Raw genomic sequence first — 16,965 nt, 5'->3', positions numbered from 1 at the left:
AGATGTATTGAATGTGGTTTATGGTATCATTTGCTCACAACCCATCTAGCAGGCTTGAGTACTTTAAATAAACAGACAGTAGAAGATAATTTTAGAAATTTTAATTATATACATTGCAGCTTAGCAAAGTTATGTATAAAAGTTACAATCTGTGTATGCCCAGCTCAGCTTTAATCACTTCAGTAGGAAATGAGACAATCAAAATATGATTCAGAGCACGGACACAAGCCAGGGCCTTTCCATGGGCAAAGATGAGAAAACCAGATTGATCACAAACAGACAAGAGAGAGATTTGCGTGCCTTGTAAAGAAGAAGCAATAGGCCGTTCACATGAGCTACAAAGGAATTTGTTTATCTTAACAGACAAACAATTCCCTATCAGTGACATTGGTTATTTTGTAAGGGTAAAATAACAATGCTTTATATTGAAATAAATTGTTTGAAACTGAAATAAATACAAAAACAAAAGGAAAGCTTCACTCTGAGGCAGCATTCCTCCAGCAATGAGCTTGTCACGAACATTTCAAAATTCCCATCCGCAGAAACTTAAAAATGAGTTCAAGCGACAGCAATGCTTCTTTCTTTATAGACTGACCACTTGCTACCAACCTTCAAAGAAAAATACAGGCCTTGCACCAAAACATTTATATTCTTCCTTGTTTGCTCTCCCTCCTGTTGTGGGAGCCACTTTGCTGTCCGGTGGCTCACAGCTGATGATGTGGCTCCTTTGGACCAGCAATGCTGATGGGCATGGTATTTAAAGGCTACTGGTTCAGCACAGTACTTCTGGGTGGCAAATCCTAGCCCTTTTAGAGGGATAGGTGGCAATCTCATCAGGAGCACCACCATGGGAAACCTGAGAAAGCACAGAAGATTTTATTCCCCTCCTGACTTTTGCAGGAGGATTTCAACAGGAGAGGGCGGTGCAGGCACAAATGAACATCTCCCAAGAAATAATTATAGTATCCTTAAACATAGGTTTCAGTGAGAGACACTACCTTGGTGCCCCATCTTCTGGCTTTTACAAAGGACAGTGTACTCCATGGGTGGAGCTTACTCCAGGCAAGTACTGATTTACACCAAAGTTATACTTTTACTGTAAACATTGACATCTGTTAGAGGAAATAAACTTTTTTTTTCTTTTAGGGTTTTTCTTTTCCCACTCCTATTTGCAGAAAAAAAGAAGAAAAAAAAAAAGAAAAAAAAAAGATTTTAGGGAAAACTGCAGGAGTGTGGGAAATAGTTTTGATGTGAATTCTTATCTGGGCCTTTTTTTTCATTTTACTCATCGGTTCTCTGGCACTGGTAATAAACTCTGCTACCATGGATAAACAAAAGGTACCAAATGGTTCATATTTTGTAAGCTCACTAAACACATCCTATTTTCCCATGGCAGATGTATCTAAGCACATCCATTTCCCACATTGGACAAATGTATGGGGAATTCCCCCATATTTTTATCTGCTGCAGAAGGCACCGAAAACAAGGATTCCATTTTTCAAGCCCAGAGATCTTCCTCGGAAAAAAAGAGAGATTTTCTCTTTCAAGCCTTCCATGAGGGCTAAGGAAGAAACAGTAAAACCGAAGAGCAGCATCCTCTATTGGAAGACTCCCAAAAGGCAATGAACAGCATTCAAAACTCCTCGAGGAGCACCAAAATGTGTACTCAATGGACGCAGTATCATGATTTCCATGTTCTCCATCTTCTCCAGATATGGAATGATTTCTTATAACATTATAAAACAAAGCACTGTTTAGCAAGAAAAGTAAATTGAAGCTGTGCTTCATCTTTTTCCTTTGCCAAGACAATGGAGCTGTCAGTAACACAGCCTTGAATGTGTTCATTTTAACACATTAACCCTTCTAGCTCTGTAAATATAACTCGTCTTTTTGTCTCACGGGGGAGAAAGTGCATTTTAAGCTTCTGTAATACTGGAGAACAGAAGTTTTAATTACAGCTTTACTTGTACATGGGCACAAATAACCCTCCCTAAACAAAAACAAAAACAAAACAAAACAAAAAAAAAAAAGACCTTTTTAAAATTATAGTTATCATGCTGAAATTATTAACATAACTCCTGGGAAAAATGCATAATCTTTGCCTAGTAAATGCCAAAATGACTAAGTGAACAATGTTTAATAAATATTATGTTTTCCTTCGAGTTCATACACTTAGTTAATCACGCACTGATAGGTGAAAAATATTTTTAAAGCTTTGAAGACCGCAACAGTTTTCAATCTGACTGGTGCTGAGATCTCTGCGAAGGTCTAAAATGTTCCTTCCTCGGGACACGAGCCAGCAGGAGTCACTTGGAAGAGCTCTCAGATCAACAGCGCTTTTACACAGCTGCCAACTTCTATTCTGCTCTGCGTCTTTTAGGGCAACCACTGACTATTTTATTTTGCAGAGTCGTGTGCCCCATGGCATGGGGAAAGACACCCTGGGGAGAGGATGCAGCCTGCTGCAAGTGGGTGTCTGGGGTTACCTGTGTCACCTGGGCCTTAACCCAGCCTTCATCCAGGCTCTCTGGTACTCATTTTTGTTCTGTTTTCGGGCATGGGTAGCATTTTTCCTGAGTGCCTGGGCTGGCTCAGGGCACACGCTGCACGATTCTCACTGAATCAGTGTCAGTTCATTATTTGCTGTGGCCCCACAGCTCAGCACACAGCTGATATTTCAGAGTATCGGTATGTTGGTGTGCATGAGAGAGGAAAATTTGCAAGTGAAAATACAGAAAGCAGCAGGCCCTGCCCCTGTATTTTTGAGGCATCCCCTTTCAGGTCTGACTGTGAATCAGGCTCGCTTTGAATCAAGCCTCAGTCTCTCTCAGTACCTAAGAGGGTGCAGCAGAAGTTGTTTACATCACCATTTATTTGTCACAGTTTGCAAAACGATTGAAACATCACCTCAATAGAAAACTGGGAACAACCTTGACAACAAAGCTGCTGCAAGTGTGTGATTTTGCACAGGTGAATTTGCACCATTACACAAGGACCTGAAGTCCATCTGCCCACTGAGGGCAGTACGTTGATGTGTAGCATCCACCTGCCCCCATCCTCTCCTCCCAGACCTCAAGGTGCACCTGCACCCCAGCTCCAGTGGTCCTCAGCCATAACTCAGGCTTCCCCACAAGGTCTTTTACCTTGGGACACTCGTCCTGATCCAGCCAGTCACCTTAATAGCCAAAAGCCATCTTCTGGCAAAACAGTAATAAAAGCAAGTTATGAGCACAGTTGTTACCATTAGGCAGCTATGTATGCAGTTGCTGTATTTAAGAGTAGCCACTACCATCCAGGGAAAGCAAATTAATTATTTAGATATATTTATAGGATTTATAAGGCTACCGAAGGCAAAGCTTGTTAATTGAAATCCTGATAACAGATTGAAGCCTATGCTAGATCCTAAAGTCTTTATTAAATAAAGCCATTAAGGAGGATGATAATCCCTGTGGCCTTAAATATGAATAAGGTGCAATGTAAATAATAAAAGGCAAAAATCCAATTTTCATGCAGTGAACTTTCAAATACTCCACTGTTTCCATTAAATTACCTTTTATTCAACATATTGTAATGGCACTGAGGGCACATCAGGCTTCCTTGTAATACAATTATTGTTCAGCATAAAAACCGGTTTTTAACTTGAAACAGCAATGCGAAATATTTTATTTGGCTTCTCTGATATATCAAGTGACATGAAAATTGAGAACAAAAGCTTCAGAGATGCAATAAAAGAGAAAATAAGCTCAGGAAAAATAAACACATGCGAACAAAAAAGACCCAGAATACGAAGACAAAAGAAAGAAACAGGGTACACAATAGTAGTTTTCCAGTTAATTTTACAGCAATTTAGTAGTAGGAAATAGAAGAGGGAAACAACTGAAATAAGTGAAGTAACTAAACTTGGATATAGGCCAAATGAAGCTGTAGTACACACACAGTGAAGTAGGTGAAGCTTGTCACAGCACTTTCAACCAGAGCAAAACCTGTTATGAAATGTGTTACGCTCTTTCCAAACACATGTATGATGATAAGAGATTGAGGATATCAAGGGCCACAGAAGAGCCCTCGAGCCTGGTCTCTGTCCAGCTCTACCCCACTGCTAGGAGGCTGCTCCGTGTTTCTCATCTAAAGGGGCAGCACTAATATTCACTATTTTCTATAAAGCTTTCTGTGGTATTAAGAGACATTAAATAAAGATACCTCTACTTATTAAAGAACTGAAGCTGTAACATAAGGTCAGGATTTTACTATCACTGTTCAGAAACTGAATATCCCTATTGGGAAATTTAAACAATCCATTAAGTATGAAACTATGCTGGCTTTGGCTGTTGAACAATTTTTCCACTCTAAACCTTTCTGCAAATCAAAGGAGTTCCTCCAGCAAGGCTGTGATGAAATACGACACAAGAACGACTCCATATTTATGCAATTCCATATTCAATCTGGAAGCAGTATAACCAAGGAAACCCTCCAACACAAAAATGTAATTTTCCTTACAGCATCCTCACTGCATCAAGACAGCTGAGGAATCAACAGCTGAGCTCCTCATCAGCTACTGTAGCCTCCCAAAACACACATTTGTGTGTTTTGCAAGATTTACTTTTGCCTGTTCCCTGTCTGTCGCTGTGCCTGCCAGGTTCTGTTTCCTGTGCCCATTTCTCTGGTCCATCTCTGCCCTGTCACTGCTCAGGTGTAAAACAGGCAGGAAGGGGCTGGGATGGCTGAGGAGCAGCCCTGTGGTACAGCCCTGTACCAGGGGGCTCCTGGCACCCAGAGGGTTGGAGACAGGCAGGGGGACAATGCCAAATGGCCACTGGGGGCTCACAAGGGCATGGAGAGAGCAGGTTGGCAACAAACAGGAGGGAAAAGGCAAAAATGCTCATTGCATGCAGAGCCAAAACCAGGTACACCTGGCAGAGCCGCAGCAAAGCAACAGAGCAACTCCATCAGCGCAAAGCATTACCCTGAATAATATTTGTACCCGGGCAATGAAGCAAAGCTATCCAAATGCTGTTCCTCCAGTCTGTCTCACTAGGAAGGAGACTCTTCTCCTCCAGCAAAGTGGGTCTGTGGAGGTGCCACGATATTGCTGCTAGCTGCAGCAGTGATTTCTCACACCTCCCACAGCAACCCAGTCATGGTCCTCGGGAGTACCTGGCCCCCGAGGCTCTCCTATGCCCCTGTGAACAGCTTTGGCATCGCAGCTCCTTCACGCTGATCTTCAAAATCTGCAGTCCCTTGGGCTGCAGGGACTGAAGGGGAAAAAGAGATGGAAATAAAATGAAGTTAAAAAAATGAAATCAATTCATCCTTTCTGCTACAGAGAGAGGCGTTTGCTCTCTTACTATGTGCCTGGCAGCACTGCCAAGAAGCAGATTACTCACTTTTCTTCATTAATCACTGGGAAAAAGAAAAAAGAAAAAAAAAAAAAAGTACTGAAAAACAAAACGGTGTTTATCTGAAGTTCAGTCGGACAAAGCTACTGAACGGCTAGGACACGGAACATTACAAAGGTCAACATCTCCCCATATGATTGCTCTCTTGGGTCTGCAACCATACAACTTTAAAAAGTGAAATATTGTTAATAGAAGCATCTTCTAAGGCTCTTCATCAGCCAAGGATGCTCTTTAGAAAAAAAAAAGGAAAAAAAAAAAAAAACAGAAAAAATAAATCTTCGCCATCTTGACTGAGATTCACTGGTCTTTACCTACTCACCACCAGTCACTCTGGGTTCCCAGACTAATGAGGCGATTTCAGGCTGGCTACAGCCTTTGCTGTGCATTTGCCTTGTGTATATTCTACCAGCATTAGGAAGGAGTGGCTGATTCAATGAGCTGGCATCGCTGCTCAAAACTGTTTGCTTTTCAGTCATGAGTTGACATGCAAAGGAAGCAAGTGTTCACCAAAACCATCTGAGCAGCTGAGGAACCTGAACTCCATCTGGTCCCCCGCAATCTCTGATTTTGCAGGTGAGCTTTGACTCTTCTCACCCCAGCCTTTAAGTAACAAAAAGTTTTCCTCTGATAGCTGGGACTAAATGAAATAAGCTTTCCTACATCAAAGACATTCAAGACTAAAAAAAAACCCTCACTTTGATCACAGTTTTCATAACCAGAGGAATTTATGCTCAAGTGACCAAACTGCAGAGGAAAGGGCCCCTCTGACAGGGCAGTGTCCCAGCACTACACAAGTGCCACTACTGAGAGAATTTAAATTTCTGCTTTGTAAAAATCTAACTAAACTAACAAAAAGCACATTAAGAAGGCTGGAATAACTGGAGTGACTCCTGGAATTTTTAATCCCGGTTTGATGAAACACAAAAGAGCAGTTGGAAAGCATTTCCCCTTGGGAACCTTCCCCCCTCCTGCCCTGTCCCTTCCTTGTCACCTTCTGGCGTCCTGCGGGTGGTGGCCCATGTGAAGAGTGCTCACAGCAAGAGGAGTTTTAATTCAACAACAGATAGGCCCCAGCACAAGCACACAGGACTTCCCCAGCTCACAGAGGGTCAACACCACCCCAAACCAGCGTCCAAGGCACTCCCCAGATCTTACTAACTACATTCACCAGCTCCAACCTGCAGCGCTGCCAGGGCAGCTCCTCCCCAAGCAGCTCCCCTCATGCCTTCAAGATGAAGCAATCACACGAGACGTACTCCCACGGGAAGCCGAGCATCCAGAACACTCCTCCCTCGTCTCTTGCCCGGCTTCGTGCTGTCTCTCGGTGTGACTAAGTGCCATACAGGCACATCGTCACCAGCCACTGCCCGGCATAGCCCACCCCAGCAGCCCTCGACCGCCAACAGCACTGGCAGCGTTTTACCACCCACGTGCAAGAAGCGTTTCTTCTCCGTCCCACCATGTACCCACTGCACGGGGAAGCGTGACGATGCCTGCCTGAAAGCTGGGCTCTGCACTACGGGTTAGAAATGTGCTTGAAGGATTCAGATGTGTGGACGTGGCAGTAAGGGGCCTGGTTTAGTGATGGGACAACCTGACCTACCATCACGTTGGTGGTTGGACTTGGTGATCTTGATGGTCTTTTCCAACACAGATGACCCAGTCTATGTTCTACGACTCTGATATGGAGATTAAAAACGCCACAACCTCCTGTGCCACCATTTTAGACGATGCATGCTGAGAGGAAAAGGGGGACAGAGGGCCCCGTGGATGTCTTCAACCAGTGACAGAGTGCTGCGGGAAGGGGACAATGACACAGATTACTTATGAGACCTCCTGTCTGCACCACTGACTCTGCAGGTTGTTTCTGGGGCTCCTGTTTTTAGTAACTTCTTAAAGGAGGACCCAACATTTTGGAGAGGATAGCCATCAAAGAGCATCGTAAGGCCCGAGCTCCCAGGAGGAGCGCTGTGACCCGGTGCACCCAGCCCATTTCCTGCTCTCGTTCAGCCACAGGCCTATTCTCAGCCCTACACGCAGCAGAAGGTAGCAGATTTGATGCAATATTTTGTAGTTTTTTAAAAACACGGTATAGGCCAAAACAATGCTTAGCAACAGAGACTGAGGCAGTACAAAATCCATACCAAATATACATATATATATATATATATATATATATTAGGAGCAGAGAAACTGGAAAGAAAAGGACTTGTGGCTCTCTGTACCTCTGCATCTCAGTGTGCTGCTGGGGAGACAAAGGGAGGAAGACACAAACCTTCCCCTTTAACTACTGATTTCCTGGTTTTCAAGGCTTGTGATGAGTGGGAGATGTCCGTTCAGCTCTGTCTGCTGAGCTGTTGTTTGTTAATAAGCACAAAATGACCTCTCCCTGACTGTACGATTATTACAGATGCTGAAGCCAGCTTAGCCCCTTCAGTCAGGTGTGCTAAATTATGTTAATAGCAATGACTACAGTGACAGCCTCGCCACTCAAATATATACTCAGATAAAAGTGAGACTGACTGCATATAAAAGGAAGTCCTGTGTTTTCCAGAACAAATAAAATTCAAGCTTGAAAAAAATAGTTTCTCCTCTGCAGCGTAGCTCAAAAGTATCAAACTTTCATTTTAGAAAATAATGTACTGATTTTTCATTACTAAAAAGGTATGATTGGCTCCGACTGTACGTCAATGCATGACTGTGAAATGTAAACATTGCAATTCCACTGTGATCTAACAGCACAATTACCTACCCGGCAGAAGACAATAAGCAAGAAAAAAATCCTTCTCATGGTTGTCACCTATTATTTTACTGTGTTTTATGACGCATATGTATGACTGTATTCTCCAAGGGCCTTGCTATTATTTGTGTTAGAAGGAAAGCATGCAGAAGAAGGGGACTCTTCACAGGAAAGCTGCTGAATGAACAGTGGGATAGTCTCCACTAAACACAAAAGTCTCTGCAAAGGACAGCAGATAGACCAGTGCCCACCCCCAGTGCTACTGGGGGTGATTCTCATCAGTGCTACTTCAGCCTGTGATTCTCATTTTCTCCCATACAAGTGGGACCCCATCCCTGAAAATGAGGTGCAACTGCAGCAGGAACCATCCATGCACATGCATAGGGCAGATGGAAGATTTGGGCAGCTCAGCATCCTACTAGGGACAGGCTCCCAGTCTCACGACAAGCACAGATCTGTATTTATGGTGTGCGGGAGGAGGCTGCCTACGCAAACACCCAGCATCCCTCCAGCAGGCACGATCCTTCACGGGGCACAGTGGGCACATGGCCAGAGATGTAGCAGGAGCAGCCAGCAGCCACCATGCCATGACACAACACACGCCCATGCCCATCACGTGGGGACAACACTGCACGACTTACTCAGCTGTAGCTGGATGCAAAAAGAATGCAAGAAAGAGGCTTTTCAGCCCAACAGCTACAAATAGCAGAAGATACATATATATACTACATACACACATGCATATTTACATTTGTGTGCATGTGTGTGTCTTATTTACAGATAAATAAATGTCAACTGAAGTCAACCTTCTGCTTCCCTCCACTTTACTGGGTTAAAATAATTAAAAATTCATAAATTACTACTATCATCGGAAATGAAAACGTATTGATTTGCTTATAGGGATGACAATACAGTGAACTTGAAGCAAGTTGCAAGGAAAGCACTACAAGGCATGTAAGAAGGGAGCCCATAAAGCAGGCAGCCTGCTAAAAGCTATTTCAAAATGAAATTAGAAATTAAAAAGTAAATTCATAAAACAGCATCTTTTTACAGGAACCCACTGAGGAGCTTTTGATTTGAATTAGTCTGAAATTAATCCACAAGTAAACATGTTCAACAACATTTACCAAAAGCATCATTCAGTAAAGTAAATACAATAGTGCCTGGATTTGGGTGACTTTTTGGCTGTCAGACAGAAGGCAATCAGGAGGCAGCACGCCAGACACAGCGGTGTCCCTTTCTTTGTGGTATCTTTACCCATAGTACATCCACAGCTGCACACTCAGAACTTCAGATCTCTCTTCCCCCCTGCCCATCTTGCACCTAAGCCCACGTTAATGATACATCAGCTGCAGCAATTAATGAACCTCTGTCCAGAAGGGGAAAGACTTTAACAGCTTAATGAGATAGTAATACATATTAAAATCAATCTTATTCAGATGATGTGTCTATTCTAGTCCTCCCTCTGAAAATAACTGAGACTGTAGGAGAAATGATCATTAGCATTTTGATAACAATCTAGCCAGCCTCCTGTTAAAATATTTTTTCTTTATACCGAAGCTGGGATTTGTTATCTTGTGCAAGCAGACCATTCTAAAATTAGCAATGGCAAATTCATATTGGCTTGGATCTGATTTAAAAAAAAAAAATCTTGGGGAAAAAAAATTAATGATAACTTGACTGAATAATCAGACTCTCCTGCTGCCTGTTGCTGTAGCAGCAGAGAGGCACTACAAGCATCGAGGCAGAAGCAACCTCTTGCCATAATTACCACTTTTGTACACAGAAAGGCACTCAGTCACCATATACAGCATTAGAGTCACTTGTCTGATAAATCATATTCCAAATGACAGCCAACACGAGGGACAAAGGCTTCGCTGACACAAATCCTTAAGGCACTCCAGACCACAGGACCAAGCTTTGCACCTTTGTCCCGTTGTCTCAGTGTGCAGCTGAATGTCCCTGCGCACCTCTGTGTCACGCGGTGTTAGGCTACTGCCATGGTGAAAGCAAACAGTCCTGTCCACCTCTCTTTTTGATCAGTGCATCCTACAGCCTCCCCCTACCCAGAATCCAGTGAGGGAGACTGCTACGCCTTCCAGTTTCCGAGAAAGGAGACCCGCTGCAAAAACAACTTCACAGCTTTCACGGGGGCATGCGCTCTTCAGAAACTCCTGAAGACCAACTGAGAGAAGAGCAATCACACCAAAAACCCAAACCGCTCGGACAGAACAAGAGGCCTGCCTTCAGAAGGGGCCAACCCATGCTTTCAAAGTGCCAGAAACCAGTGATGAGGCCAACTGACTACAGTGTTAGCTACTTAACCCATCCGCAGCTGGCCTACAGATGTGGTGAGGTGAACCTGGTGCCTGACACCGAGCATCCCTCACACTGGACCAGTGACCCCTGGCAGAGGGGCAGAGCACGGGCACAGCCCCACTTTTGGCAGATATGTCCCCCTCGAGTGACTTTTCAGTGCCTGGCTGTGCAAACACTTGTGTCATCTATACACAGGGTGCAATGTACAAGGAGAAAGCACAGCCAGGGTTGGGCACAGGGAAAGAGGCAGTGGCTGTTGTGGGCAGCTGCCCGTGGCTGTGCATCACCACAGTCCATATGTGCAGGGTAAGTGCTGCAGAGCTGGTCCCAGTTATACTCAAAAGACTGGGCAGAAAGTGTTCTTCATTCCAGATGTTTCGCATTTTTCCCTTGACTTTTAAAAACAGAACGTCTTTTTAAGACCAAAAGTAATATCCCCTCCTTCTGTCTTTCCCCTGGACTGAGAGGCATCCCGTGTACATGTAGCTTTAAATTAATGTTTGCTAGTTTTATAACAGAATAAAAACGATCAAATTACATGCAAAGACAATTAAATTAAAGCACCGGGCATGCACTGTGGTTGTGTTTTTCTTAAAGCTATTCAAACAATTTCGAAGCTTTGTCATCAATTCTCTATCAGCAGAAGCAATACTTCCCACAAAGAGGAGAGAACGAGTTTAACATCGCTGCTGAAGGAGCACGGGAGCAGAGACAAACAAGTACAGGGAGCACAGCAGCACCCTCCTCACCCCGAGCTGTCAGCGAAAGGCTGGGGCTATCAGACCCAAATCTGAACCAGCAGAAGAAAGAGGATATAGGGCTGGTAAATGGGAAGGACCAGTTCCCAGGCGCAGCCCTGCAACGCACTAGTAAGACATTTTTCTAACTGCTTTCCACTCCCCTTTATTTTTTTGAGTTTTACTTTCCCTTTCGCAAAGAGGTCCAGCCAGGAAGCTTGCAGCTGAAGGCCAGGACTGCTCCAAGCAACAGGCTGCTGCTGTGTGAGGCTGAGGACGAACCAGGGGCTCGCAGTCGGCACAGCTCTTCCCATTCCTCTCTCCCCCAGCTGCAGAAGCGCAGCTGCTGTGGGAGCTGGGGCAAGTCCAAGGTCATGCAGCTTTTTCAAATCCCCTAGTTTATCTTCATCCAGGCTCTCATGTCCTATTAGGACTAATCTCGGGTTCTTCCCATGACAGCTTGCCCCAGACTGGGAAAACCTGTTGTAAAATATCAGATTTTAACAGGACCACATAGCAAACGCTAGCTAAAATTCAGCTCAGTGTGTGATGAGTGACCACTGGAAAGCTGAAACCGGGAGCATCCCAAAGAGCTTTGGTCCACAGAAGTCACCAAGCCCCTGAAAACGGAATGAATTCAAAGAGGTCAGCAATTGCAAAGCTTAGAGATATTAATCAGAGTGAAATATTAGTTATAACCGGCCTTTCATAGCTTAAGGAGAGGCTCCTATGGAAGAGTGATTTATGAGATCAAAAGGAAGTGGCTTCCATTGCCACAGATATTACAGGTGGGTTGCTGGAGTGCAAGAGGGAATTACGGGTTTATCTGAAACTTAAGCAGTGACAGAGACAGAGATTTAAAAGCACATGAAATGTTGGACAGAATAGTGAAAGTAGAGAGGAAATTCTAAATACAGCAGTGTAAAACCCATGAAGTACCCAGACATACTGTTAAAACAGTAATCAGATTATTAACCTAAAGTTTTGAGACAGCAAACTAAAATAACTCCAGACTATAAGAAGAGACCTCCCCGGCACAAATAGTGTTTTGCTGTAGGATTTTATTGCCCACAGGGACACAGCTTCGCCTAGCAAGGTCTGCATCGCACACACATAGCCTCACCCTGACCCGTGAGTGCAGGCACGACTACATTAACAGCCAGCAGCTTCAAGCACGTGGACCTGCTGGGCACCTGGCCAGCAAGAGGAGCCCTCCTGATCCCGAACCCATCAGATGAGAAGCAAGGAGCACCCCACACTCTTACAGCATGTGCACCGAGCTCAGCATCTCTGCCAACCTCCATTCAGTGGCAGAGAAGAGCCCTAAGAGCTTCGGTGTACGCAGTCAGTGCTTTTTAATTTCTCACAATCCCAGCCCCTTTGGGAATAACTCTGCCTTTGTACAGCAGCTTGCATACGAGGATCAGAAAGCACACATGGGTAGGTGAGCGCTGCTGCTGCAGGTTTTCAGCTGGGACCTCTGGAGCTCAGCAGCTCACGCGGCCTTGCTTGACGGCCAGGCCCAGAACCATGCTCCCTCCTCCTGCTCAGGCCTCAGCCTGAAAAACACGGCTCCCCAGAGAGCAAACAGCAGGAGGTTAGGGGAGCTGGGCAAAAACTGCCAGAATTAAAATGTGCACAGGATCTCAGACTTGCCAGTCTGTACATTTTCTCTCGGAGCAACCAGCTGCTGAACTCGGAGCGCTGTCACACGCCATGCGTTACCACCATCCATGAATCATTCAGAGGGGTGACGTGCAGGGATTAAACTTAGCATCCACGTTTGATGGCAAGGGGAGGCATCCAAAGGCATGCTGCACTGACATGGATTAATAGGGAGGGTCTCAGGCTAGTGGCACAAAGTCCCCCCCACAACTTCGTGGCTCTTCCAGATGTGACTGAGTCGCTGCTGGCCACCCGAGAGCAGAAGGAAAAGCCCTCTGTTGACACCGTCACCCTTTTGGTCACATCAGGTCCACCATGCATTTTTCTAGCTTGCAAGAAGTTAACAACAATGTCCAGCATCTGGTTGAATGTTTCCATTTGTGTAAAAATACAGTGGGCATAAAGGTGATGCTTGCAAATGGCAGTATTTCTGAAAAACGTAAGAGCTCAGTGAGTCATGATGAATGTATCTGATTTAGCTCCTCAGCAGTCCCTTCTCCCCTGCTCACTCACTTCTGTGATGACTGCCTTAATTTCTGGGATTGTAAAACTCGCAGTTATATTCATTACAATACCCTTTAGAGGTCTTACTAATCTCCTGCACTGAAACACATTTTTAACCACCTGCAAGACAACACAAACACACACACACACACACAAAAAAAAAACAAACAAGATCAGAGTCCTTGATAGAGTCCTATTTGGATGACTTGATGAGAAAGTTCAATCATTGGCCAGCAAAACCGTAGAACCATAGTACCAGAAGAAAATAAATCTGAGAAAAAGAACAAAATAAAGGTAAGTCTGTTGGCCCATGTATACTGTGCACTGCTAACAAGAAACAGGCCTGCAGATTGAGTCCAAGATTCTCTTCTGCCCAAGACAATGTGTCCTACTCAACCCACTGGTGCTTGCAATGGATGTAGATGCACATAAACGCAGGACTTCATCTGCTTTCTCTTGCCTAACAGTGTGGGATATACACATAACAGAAGGTGTATACAATGAGGAAACGTAGCAGTGGAAAACTACAACTTCTACTCCACAGTTGATCCACTATAACCTTGAAAACATACAGATGGTGTAGGATGAGACAGAGCTCTCATAAAAAGTAATGACTCAATCTCTCTTTTAGACAATTTCTGCAAATGGAGCGACTGAAAAGAGCAGGTAACAAACCACCGCTGCTCGCTCTGCTTGCGAAGCCAAAGGTTAGTGACCTCCCTCCTGGGTTAGCAAATTGCAGTCAGTCTTCTGCCCAGACCCGTGAAATAGCTCTGCGGATCTCATACGTGGGAGAAGCACCCAGTGAAAGGCAGGGGAGCGCAGCCCATCCGTCACTTGGCTGAAGCACGCTGACACATCGTTTTCCTTCTGTGCACATCTTAGTCTGCTGTTACCTATCCCACCTTCTGGTAATGCACCACATGTGTATCTGTCACCGTGGCCATGCTCGCTCTTCTGGGAAAACCGAGACACATCTTTTATAGGTTGCTTTGTTTTTATACAGGTGTTGCTCTCGGTTTGTATTTAGAGTAAGCAGGCAATGAGCTTTGCACCTGGAATGGAAGAAGACTGGTTTGGGAGGAAATTGCCAAAGATTTGCATGCATTTAGCTGTCTATTGGATCTTGAGAACTCCTGAGAAGATTCTAAGTGCTAAACTCCAACAATTAAAAAAATAAAATAAAATAAATAAAAATTAAAAAAAAAAGAAGAAAAAAAAAAAAAAACAACAAAAAACACACAACCAACCCTTGCTCAGTAAAGAACCCAGATTTACCATAATGCCTCACCAGTCTAAGGGAGCCATTTACTTTGACAGAACTTGAATTCCCCCAGCGGTTCTACCGTGGTAATGGAAACAGAGGAGCCAATAAATTATAACCTTGTGTGTAATGCGACTACCATTATAAACCACTCTTAGCCTCCCGTTTTATCCCCTGGGGTGGTCACTCAGCTTCTGGATTTCCTTACTCTCGTTCTTCTAGTGCGTTCTTTCAGCTTTCAGACCCTTTTATAAAGTCTATAATCATACTCTGCATTTACACAGCATCTTTAAGGTGAACTCCCCAAAATGCTTTATACAGTGGAGAAGCAATTGTTTTTGCAGGCTGAAATTAAGAGACAAGCTGGCTTATCAAGGGCACACATTGCTGCGTGTTGGCAGAATCACAAATATCTTTGTAGAGAAACAACATTTCCAGGCCTCTCACGCTGGAGATGCATGCCACGTATCTTAAAGCACCTGCACTACTTCTGAAGTACCGCTGAAGTATGGTCTCAGTCAACTATCCAAAGAGCCTCAGTAGCAGTTCATCCCCAGTCCCTCTCATGCCATGTTTCAGCACTCTGGAGAGACCGAGTCCATGTTAATCTACCCAAAAAGAACCACCCAAGTCCAGAGAAAGAAATACAAACCCCCCAGAGTTTTGCCAAATGAACGTGTTAAACAACATTCATTGATTTTAGAAAATGCCATCTATGCAAAGAAGACTTCCCTGAAGTGTAAGATGTGCAGTGGCAAAACACAGACATAATAGCAACGCGCAAGCTGGCTCTGCTCTGTCTTCTAAGGTTAATTAAAATTCTCACTGAAACATATCCCTGGTGTGATTGTAACATATCGGTCTGAGGATCTGTGCAAGACTGAAGTCTGATAGAAGTGACCTTGGCTCCGTGCCACTGCCTCTCACAACTAGCAGTTTCCTTCCTAGCCAAAAAGCCCATGATGGCATGTCCCATTTTTATACACTGAGCAACCTACAATGAAAGGTATTAATTAGCAAAATAGTTGTGATTTGCATTTAAGCCCCAGGCAGCAGATCTATGGCAATTTTTGAAATTAATAAAAAAAAGAAGAAAGAAAAAAAAAAACACAGAAAGAATCACTTCAGCTCTCTCTGAGAGATTGAGATCTAAGCTGTCAAAGACCAATACAAGATTGAAAAGGATACAATCCTGCCCTTCAGTACCAGCCCCAAAAAGTCAAATTCTGGGCAGGTTCAGGCCATCTATTGTTTGGTAAAGAGAGGTGCTGTACTCTGCCTCCAGCACAGCTCAGCAATCAGCTGTATCAGCAGCTCCAGGGAGGATTATTCTCCCCTGCTGCTTTTTTTAAAAGCAGATTAGTTCAGACTTTCTTTCACTGTAATGAACCTTGTAAGGATCAAGCACGTTGCATTGATTTCCCGGCTAAAATTGCGCGGTCAGTCAAAAGGCTAAGCAAACGGCACCTCAGGGCCACCCTGCCCCAGCAGACCCACTGCCCCGCAATCACCCATTGGCCCCAGCAAGCGAAGGCAGCCGTTGTTAACCATAAAAGCCTAAATGTGCTTCTAAGGTCACGTGCAGCTTTGCTTTCTATCAAATTCAGACGGGTGGCAACCCACACGCAAAACACGCGACAGAAGTGAAGTGCCACTCAATCAAAGTCAGAAAGCGACAGAGCATTGATGGGGTTTTATTTGCTGGAGGATATCTGCAACAGCGGTTAGGGAAGCGACTTCTTAAAGCCTTCCCTGTTCATGGTAAAATAACAACTCAACTTCTCTGACAAATTGCACAACGCTATGAAATTACTCTCAAGTTCTCCCCCCCAAAGCATTTCCTTAGAGGTGCACCCCCTGCGGTTACGAGGTCTTGAAGGCATAAAAAGCAGAGGCTGTCTTGCGGGATGTTCACAAAAGCTTGGTCAGGGTGCCAAGAAGCCCTGCCTCTGCCAGAGGAATCGTGCAGGTGCAGTAAGTCCTCCATACGGACCCTACTTCCCACCGAGAGGACTACCTGGAAATCAAACCGGACCAAATTCAGGATGACAAGAGGTGTCTGCTGTGACAAAGCAGCACGCCTAAGTCGAGTTGCAACGCGTGGCTCTGAAAACAAACGGGGAAAAAAAGCGGAGGATGGTGTCCCACCGCCTTGCTTCTGCTCTAAACTTGACAAATCATTATGAAATACCTGAAGATCACTGCAATCCACAGCAACCTAATAAAGGATCTGCTCTTCCAGAAATATTACCGAGCATATTTCACTTCAGCCTCCAAAATTGAATTTTACGGAACAATGTATGGCATTTGCCATCATTTCCTGTAGGCGAAACTTCAAAA

The 16,965-nt window shown here is 44.4% G+C and overlaps 1 protein-coding gene across 1 annotated transcript in view; it reads right to left on the bottom strand.

The window, feature by feature from the left end:
* The window catches only part of SH3RF3 (SH3 domain containing ring finger 3), a 228,454-nt gene that overhangs the window by 210,380 nt on the left and 1,109 nt on the right, over positions 1-16,965 (bottom strand). The gene's annotated exons all lie outside the window — the stretch shown is intronic.

Source organism: Aythya fuligula, chromosome 1 (genome assembly GCF_009819795.1).
Source record: "Aythya fuligula isolate bAytFul2 chromosome 1, bAytFul2.pri, whole genome shotgun sequence".
NCBI classification, from domain to species: Eukaryota; Metazoa; Chordata; class Aves; order Anseriformes; family Anatidae; genus Aythya; species Aythya fuligula.
This window is presented reverse-complemented; position numbering and strand designations above follow the sequence as displayed.